Raw genomic sequence first — 8,921 nt, forward strand, 5'->3', positions numbered from 1 at the left:
GGATGTCCCACATCAAAATCAGATCACTCCAGCCTGGCCCAAACAGGTTCTGGGCATCAGAACTGGCATCAAAGTGGGCAAATGGCCAGTTTTCACAGATTTGAATAAGTAACCAGTGTTTTTGAGGGGTTAAATGGCTTTGGGCCACTGATCTCACACCACATTTACATACCTAGGGATGTCCCACATCAAAATCAGATCACTCCAGCCTGGCCCAAACAGGTTCTGGGCATCAGAACTGGCATCAACGTGGTAAAAATCCCAGTTTTCACAGATTTGAATAAGTAACTGGTGTTTTTGAAGGGTTAAATGGCTTTGGGCCACTGATCTGACACAACATTTACATACCTAGTGATGCCACACATCAAATTCAGATCACTCCAGCCTGGCCCAAACAGGTTCTGGGCATCAGAACTGGCATCAAAGTGGGCAAAACCCACTTTTCACAGATTTGAATAAGTAACCAGTGTTATTGAGGGGTTAAATGGCTTTGGGCCACTGATCTGACACCACATTTACATACCTAGTGATGCCACACATCAAATTCAGATCACTCCAGCCTGGCCCAAACAGGTTCTGGGCATCAGAACTGGCATCAAAGTGGGCAAAACCCACTTTTCACAGATTTGAATAAGTAACCAGTGTTTTTGAGTGGTTAAATGGCTTTGGGCCACTGATCTGACACCACATTTACATACCTAGTGATGCCACACATCAAATTCAGATCACTCCAGCCTGGCCCAAACAGGTTCTGGGCATCAGAACTGGCATCAAAGTGGGCAAAACCCACTTTTCACAGATTTGAATAAGTAACCAGTGTTTTTGAGGGGTTAAATGGCTTTGGGCCACTGATCTGACACCACATTTACATACCTAGTGATGCCACACATCAAATTCAGATCACTTTAGCCTGGCCCAAACAGGTTCTGGGCATCAGAACTGGCATCAAAGTGGGCAAAACCCACTTTTCACAGATTTCAATAAGTAACCAGTGTTTTGAGGGGTTAAATGGCTTTGGGCCACTGACCTCACACCACATTTACATACCTAGTGATGCCACACATCAAATTCAGATCACTCCAGCCTGGCCCAAACAGGTTCTGGGCATCAGAACTGGCATCAAAGTGGGCACACAGCCAATTTTCACAGATTTGAATAGGTAACCAGTGTTTTTGAGGGGTTAAATGGCTTTGGGCCACTGATCTCACACCACATTTACATACATAGGGATGCCCCACATAAACTCAGATCACTCCAGCCTGGCCCAAACAGGTTCTGGGCATCAGAACTGGCATCAAAGTGGGCAAATGGCCAGTTTTCACAGATTTGAATAAGTAACCAGTGTTTTTGAGGGGTTAAATGGCTTTGGGCCACTGATCTCACACCACATTTACATACCTAGTGATGCCACACATCAAATTCAGATCACTCCAGCCTGGCCCAAACAGGTTCTGGGCATCAGAACTGGCATCAAAGTGGGCAAAACCCACTTTTCACAGATTTGAATAAGTAACCAGTGTTTTTGAGGGGTTAAATAGCTTTGGGCCACTGATCTGACACCACATTTACATACCTAGTGATGCCACACATCAAATTCAGATCACTTCAGCCTGGCCCAAACAGGTTCTGGGCATCAGAACTGGCATCAAAGTGGGCAAAACCCCAGTTTTCACAGATTTGAATAAGTAACCAGTGTTTTTGAGGGGTTAAATGGCTTTGGGCCACTGATTTCACACCACATTTACATACCTAGGGATGTCCCACATCAAAATCAGATCACTCCAGCCTGGCCCAAACAGGTTCTGGGCATCAGAACTGGCATCAAAGTGGGCAAATGGCCAGTTTTCACAGATTTGAATAAGTAACCAGTGTTTTTGAGGGGTTAAATGGCTTTGGGCCACTGATCTCACACCAGATTTACATACCTAGTGATGCCACACATCAAATTCAGATCACTCCAGCCTGGCCCAAACAGGTTCTGGGCATCAGAACTGGCATCAACGTGGTAAAAATCCCAGTTTTCACAGATTTGAATAAGTAACTGGTGTTTTTGAAGGGTTAAATGGCTTTGGGCCACTGATCTGACACCACATTTACATACCTAGTGATGCCACACATCAAATTCAGATCACTTTAGCCTGGCCCAAACAGGTTCTGGGCATCAGAACTGGCATCAAAGTGGGCAAAACCCACTTTTCACAGATTTGAATAAGTAACCAGTGTTTTTGAGGGGTTAAATGGCTTTGGGCCACTGATTTGACACCACAATTACATACCTAGTGATGCCACACATCAAATTCAGATCACTCCAGCCTGGCTCAAACAGGTTCTGGGCATCAGAACTGGCATCAAAGTGGGCAAAACCCCAGTTTTCACAGATTTGAAAAAGTAACCAGTGTTTTTGAGGGGTTAAATGGCTTTGGGCCACTGATCTGACACCACATTTACATACCTAGTGATGCCCCATATCAAATTCAGATCCCTCCAGCCTGGCCCAAACAGGTTCTGGGCATCAGAACTGGCATCAAAGTGGGCAAATGGCCAGTTTTCACAGATTTGAATAAGTAACCAGTGTTTTTGAGGGTTAAATGGCTTTGGGCCACTGACTTCACACCACATTTACATACCTAGTGATGCCACACATCAAATTCAGATCACTCCAGCCTGGCCCAAACAGGTTCTGGGCATCAGAACTGGCATCAAAGTGGGCACACAGCCAATTTTCACAGATTTGAATAAGTAACCAGTGTTTTTGAGGGGTTAAATGGCTTTGGGCCACTGATCTCACACCACATTTACATACCTAGGGATGCCCCACATAAACTGAGATCACTCCAGCCTGGCCCAAACAGGTTCTGGGCATCAGAACTGGCATCAAAGTGGGCAAATGGCCAGTTTTCACAGATTTGAATAAGTAACCAGTGTTTTTGAGGGGTTAAATGGCTTTGGGCCACTGATCTCACACCACATTTACATACCTAGTGATGCCACACATCAAATTCAGATCACTCCAGCCTGGCCCAAACAGGTTCTGGGCATCAGAACTGGCATCAAAGTGGGCAAAACCCACTTTTCACAGATTTGAATAAGTAACCAGTGTTTGTGAGGGGTTAAATGGCTTTGGGCCACTGATCTGACACCACATTTACATACCTAGTGATGCCACACATCAAATTCAGATCACTCCAGCCTGGCCCAAACAGGTTCTGGGCATCAGAACTGGCATCAAAGTGGGCAAAACCCCAGTTTTCACAGATTTGAATAAGTAACCAGTGTTTTTGAGGGGTTAAATGGCTTTGGGCCACTGATTTCACACCACATTTACATACCTAGGGATGTCCCACATCAAAATCAGATCACTCCAGCCTGGCCCAAACAGGTTCTGGGCATCAGAACTGGCATCAAAGTGGGCACACAGCCAATTTTCACAGATTTGAATAAGTAACCAGTGTTTTTGAGGGCTTAAATGGCTTTGGGCCACTGATCTCACACCACATTTACATACCTAGGGATGCCCCACATAAACTCAGATCACTCCAGCCTGGCCCAAACAGGTTCTGGGCATCAGAACTGGCATCAAAGTGGGCAAATGGCCAGTTTTCACAGATTTGAATAAGTAACCAGTGTTTTTGAGGGGTTAAATGGCTTTGGGCCACTGATCTCACACCACATTTACATACCTAGTGATGCCACACATCAAATTCAGATCACTCCAGCCTGGCCCAAACAGGTTCTGGGCATCAGAACTGGCATCAAAGTGGGCAAAACCCACTTTTCACAGATTTGAATAAGTAACCAGTGTTTGTTAGGGGTTAAATGGCTTTGGGCCACTGATCTGACACCACATTTACATACCTAGTGATGCCACACATCAAATTCAGATCACTCCAGCCTGGCCCAAACAGGTTCTGGGAATCAGAACTGGCATCAAAGTGGGCAAAACCCCAGTTTTCACAGATTTGAATAAGTAACCAGTGTTTTTGAGGGGTTAAATGGCTTTGGGCCACTGATTTCACACCACATTTACATACCTAGGGATGCCCCACATAAACTCAGATCACTCCAGCCTGGCCCAAACAGGTTCTGGGCATCAGAACTGGCATCAAAGTGGGCAAATGGCCAGTTTTCACAGATTTGAATAAGTAACCAGTGTTTTTGAGGGGTTAAATGGCTTTGGGCCACTGATCTCACACCACATTTACATACCTAGTGATGCCACACATCAAATTCAGATCACTCCAGCCTGGCCCAAACAGGTTCTGGGCATCAGAACTGGCATCAAAGTGGGCAAAACCCACTTTTCACAGATTTGAATAAGTAACCAGTGTTTTTGAGGGGTTAAATGGCTTTGGGCCACTGATCTGACACCACATTTACATACCTAGTGATGCCACACATCAAATTCAGATCACTCCAGCCTGGCCCAAACAGGTTCTGGGCATCAGAACTGGCATCAACATGGTAAAAATCCCAGTTTTCACAGATTTGAATAAGTAACTGGTGTTTTTGAAGGGTTAAATGGCTTTGGGCCACTGATCTGACACCACATTTACATACCTAGTGATGCCACACATCAAATTCAGATCACTTTAGCCTGGCCCAAACAGGTTCTAGGCATCAGAACTGGCATCAAAGTGGGCAAAACCCACTTTTCACAGATTTGAATAAGTAACCAGTGTTTTTGAGGGGTTAAATGGCTTTGGGCCACTGATTTGACACCACAATTACATACCTAGTGATGCCACACATCAAATTCAGATCACTCCAGCCTGGCTAAAACAGGTTCTGGGCATCAGAACTGGCATCAAAGTGGGCAAAACCCCAGTTTTCACAGATTTGAAAAAGTAACCAGTGTTTTTGAGGGGTTAAATGGCTTTGGGCCACTGATCTGACACCACATTTAAATACCTAGTGATGCCCCATATCAAATTCAGATCCCTCCAGCCTGGCCCAAACAGGTTCTGGGCATCAGAACTGGCATCAAAGTGGGAAAATGGCCAGTTTTCACAGATTTGAATAAGTAACCAGTGTTTTTGAGGGTTAAATGGCTTTGGGCCACTGACCTCACACCACATTTACATACCTAGTGATGCCACACATAAAATTCAGATCACTCCAGCCTGGCCCAAACAGGTTCTGGGCAGTAGAACTGGCATCAAAGTGGGCAAAACCCACTTTTCACAGATTTGAATAAGTAACCAGTGTTTTTGAGGGGTTAAATGGCTTTGGGCCACTGATCTCACACCACATTTACATACCTAGTGATGCCACACATCAAATTCAGATCACTCCATCCTGGCTCAAACAGGTTCTGGGCATCAGAACTGGCATCAAAGTGGTAAAAATCCCAGTTTTCACAGATTTGAATAAGTAACCAGTGTTTTTGAGGGGTTAAATGGCTTTAAGCCACTGATCTCACACCACATTTACATACCTAGTGATGCCACACATCAAATTCAGATCACTCCAGCCTGGCCCAAACAGGTTCTGGGCATCAGAACTGGCATCAAAGTGGGCAAAACCCACTTTTCACAGATTTGAATAAGTAACCAGTGTTTTTGAGGGGTTAAATGGCTTTGGGCCACTGACCTCACACCACATTTACATACCTAGTGATGCCACACATAAAATTCAGATCACTCCAGCCTAAACCCAAACAGGTTCTGGGCAGTAGAACTGGCATCAAAGTGGGCAAAACCCACTTTTCACAGATTTGAATAAGTAACCAGTGTTTTTGAGGGGTTAAATGGCTTTGGGCCACTGATCTCACACCACATTTACATACCTAGTGATGCCACACATCAAATTCAGATCACTCCAGCCTGGCTCAAACAGGTTCTGGGCATCAGAACTGGCATCAAAGTGGGCAAAACCCACTTTTCACAGATTTGAATAAGTAACCAGTGGTTTAGAGGGGTTAAATGGCTTTGGGCCACTGATCTCACACCACATTTACATACCTAGTGATGCCTCACATCAAATTCAGATCACTCCAGCCTGGCCCAAACAGGTTCTGGGCATCAGAACTGGCATCAACGTGGTAAAAATCCCAGTTTTCACAGATTTGAATAAGTAACTGGTGTTTTTGAAGGGTTAAATGGCTTTGGGCCACTGACCTCACAACACATTTACATACCTAGTGATGCCACACATCAAATTCAGATCACTCCAGCCTGGCCCAAACAGGTTCTGGGCATCAGAACTGGCATCAAAGTGGGCAAAACCCACTTTTCACAGATTTGAATAAGTAACCAGTGTTTTTGAGGGGTTAAATGGCTTTGGGCCACTGACCTCACACCACATTTACATACCTAGTGATGCCACACATAAAATTCAGATCACTCCAGCCTGGCCCAAACAGGTTCTGGGCAGTAGAACTGGCATCAAAGTGGGCAAAACCCACTTTTCACAGATTTGAATAAGTAACCAGTGTTTTTGAGGGGTTAAATGGCTTTGGGCCACTGACCTCACACCACATTTACATACCTAGTGATGCCTCACATCAAATTCAGATCACTCCAGCCTGGCCCAAACAGGTTCTGGGCATCAGAACTGGCATCAAAGTGGGCAAAACCCACTTTTCACAGATTTGAATAAGTAACCAGTTTTTTTTAAGGGGTTAAATGGCTTTGGGCCACTGATCTCACACCACATTTACATACCTAGTGATGCCTCACATCAAATTCAGATCACTCCAGCCTGGCCCAAACAGGTTCTGGGCATCAGAACTGGCATCAAAGTGGGCAAAACCCACTTTTCACAGATTTGAATAAGTAACCAGTGTTTTTGAGTGGTTAAATGGCTTTGGGCCACTGATCTCACACCACATTTACATACCTAGTGATGACACACATCAAATTCAGATCACTCCAGCCTGGCCCAAACAGGTTCTGGGCATCAAAACTGGCATCAAAGTGGGCAAAACCCACTTTTCACAGATTTGAATAAGTAACCAGTGTTTTTGAGGGGTTAAATGGCTTTGGGCCACTGATCTCACACCACATTTACATACCTAGTGATGCCACACATCAAATTCAGATCACTCCAGCCTGGCCCAAACAGGTTCTGGGCATCAGAACTGGCATCAACGTGGTAAAAATCCCAGTTTTCACAGATTTGAATAAGTAACTGGTGTTTTTGAAGGGTTAAATGGCTTTGGGCCACTGATCTGACACCCTATTTACATACCTAGTGATGCCACACATCAAATTCAGATCACTTTAGCCTGGCCCAAACAGGTTCTGGGCATCAGAACTGGCATCAAAGTGGGCAAAACCCACTTTTCACAGATTTGAATAAGTAACCAGTGTTTTTGAGGGGTTAAATGGCTTTGGGCCACTGATTTGACACCACAATTACATACCTAGTGATGCCACACATCAAATTCAGATCACTCCAGCCTGGCTCAAACAGGTTCTGGGCATCAGAACTGGCATCAAAGTGGGCAAAACCCCAGTTTTCACAGATTTGAAAAAGTAACCAGTGTTTTTGAGGGGTTAAATGGCTTTGGGCCACTGATCTGACACCACATTTACATACCTAGTGATGCCCCATATCAAATTCAGATCCCTCCAGCCTGGCCCAAACAGGTTCTGGGCATCAGAACTGGCATCAAAATGGGCAAATGGCCAGTTTTCACAGATTTGAATAAGTAACCAGTGTTTTTGAGGGTTAAATGGCTTTGGGCCACTGACTTCACACCACATTTACATACCTAGTGATGCCACACATCAAATTCAGATCACTCCAGCCTGGCCCAAACAGGTTCTGGGCATCAGAACTGGCATCAAAGTGGGCACACAGCCAATTTTCACAGATTTGAATAAGTAACCAGTGTTTTTGAGGGGTTAAATGGCTTTGGGCCACTGATCTCACACCACATTTACATACCTAGGGATGCCCCACATAAACTGAGATCACTCCAGCCTGGCCCAAACAGGTTCTGGGCATCAGAACTGGCATCAAAGTGGGCAAATGGCCAGTTTTCACAGATTTGAATAAGTAACCAGTGTTTTTGAGGGGTTAAATGGCTTTGGGCCACTGATCTCACACCACATTTACATACCTAGTGATGCCACACATCAAATTCAGATCACTCCAGCCTGGCCCAAACAGGTTCTGGGCATCAGAACTGGCATCAAAGTGGGCAAAACCCACTTTTCACAGATTTGAATAAGTAACCAGTGTTTGTGAGGGGTTAAATGGCTTTGGGCCACTGATCTGACACCACATTTACATACCTAGTGATGCCACACATCAAATTCAGATCACTCCAGCCTGGCCCAAACAGGTTCTGGGCATCAGAACTGGCATCAAAGTGGGCAAAACCCCAGTTTTCACAGATTTGAATAAGTAACCAGTGTTTTTGAGGGGTTAAATGGCTTTGGGCCACTGATTTCACACCACATTTACATACCTAGGGATGTCCCACATCAAAATCAGATCACTCCAGCCTGGCCCAAACAGGTTCTGGGCATCAGAACTGGCATCAAAGTGGGCACACAGCCAATTTTCACAGATTTGAATAAGTAACCAGTGTTTTTGAGGGCTTAAATGGCTTTGGGCCACTGATCTCACACCACATTTACATACATAGGGATGCCCCACATAAACTCAGATCACTCCAGCCTGGCCCAAACAGGTTCTGGGCATCAGAACTGGCATCAAAGTGGGCAAATGGCCAGTTTTCACAGATTTGAATAAGTAACCAGTGTTTTTGAGGGGTTAAATGGCTTTGGGCCACTGATCTCACACCACATTTACATACCTAGTGATGCCACACATCAAATTCAGATCACTCCAGCCTGGCCCAAACAGGTTCTGGGCATCAGAACTGGCATCAAAGTGGGCAAAACCCACTTTTCACAGATTTGAATAAGTAACCAGTGTTTGTGAGGGGTTAAATGGCTTTGGGCCACTGA

The sequence above is a fragment of the Anomaloglossus baeobatrachus genome, chromosome 1 (genome assembly GCF_048569485.1).
Source record: "Anomaloglossus baeobatrachus isolate aAnoBae1 chromosome 1, aAnoBae1.hap1, whole genome shotgun sequence".
Classification (NCBI taxonomy): Eukaryota; Metazoa; Chordata; class Amphibia; order Anura; family Aromobatidae; genus Anomaloglossus; species Anomaloglossus baeobatrachus.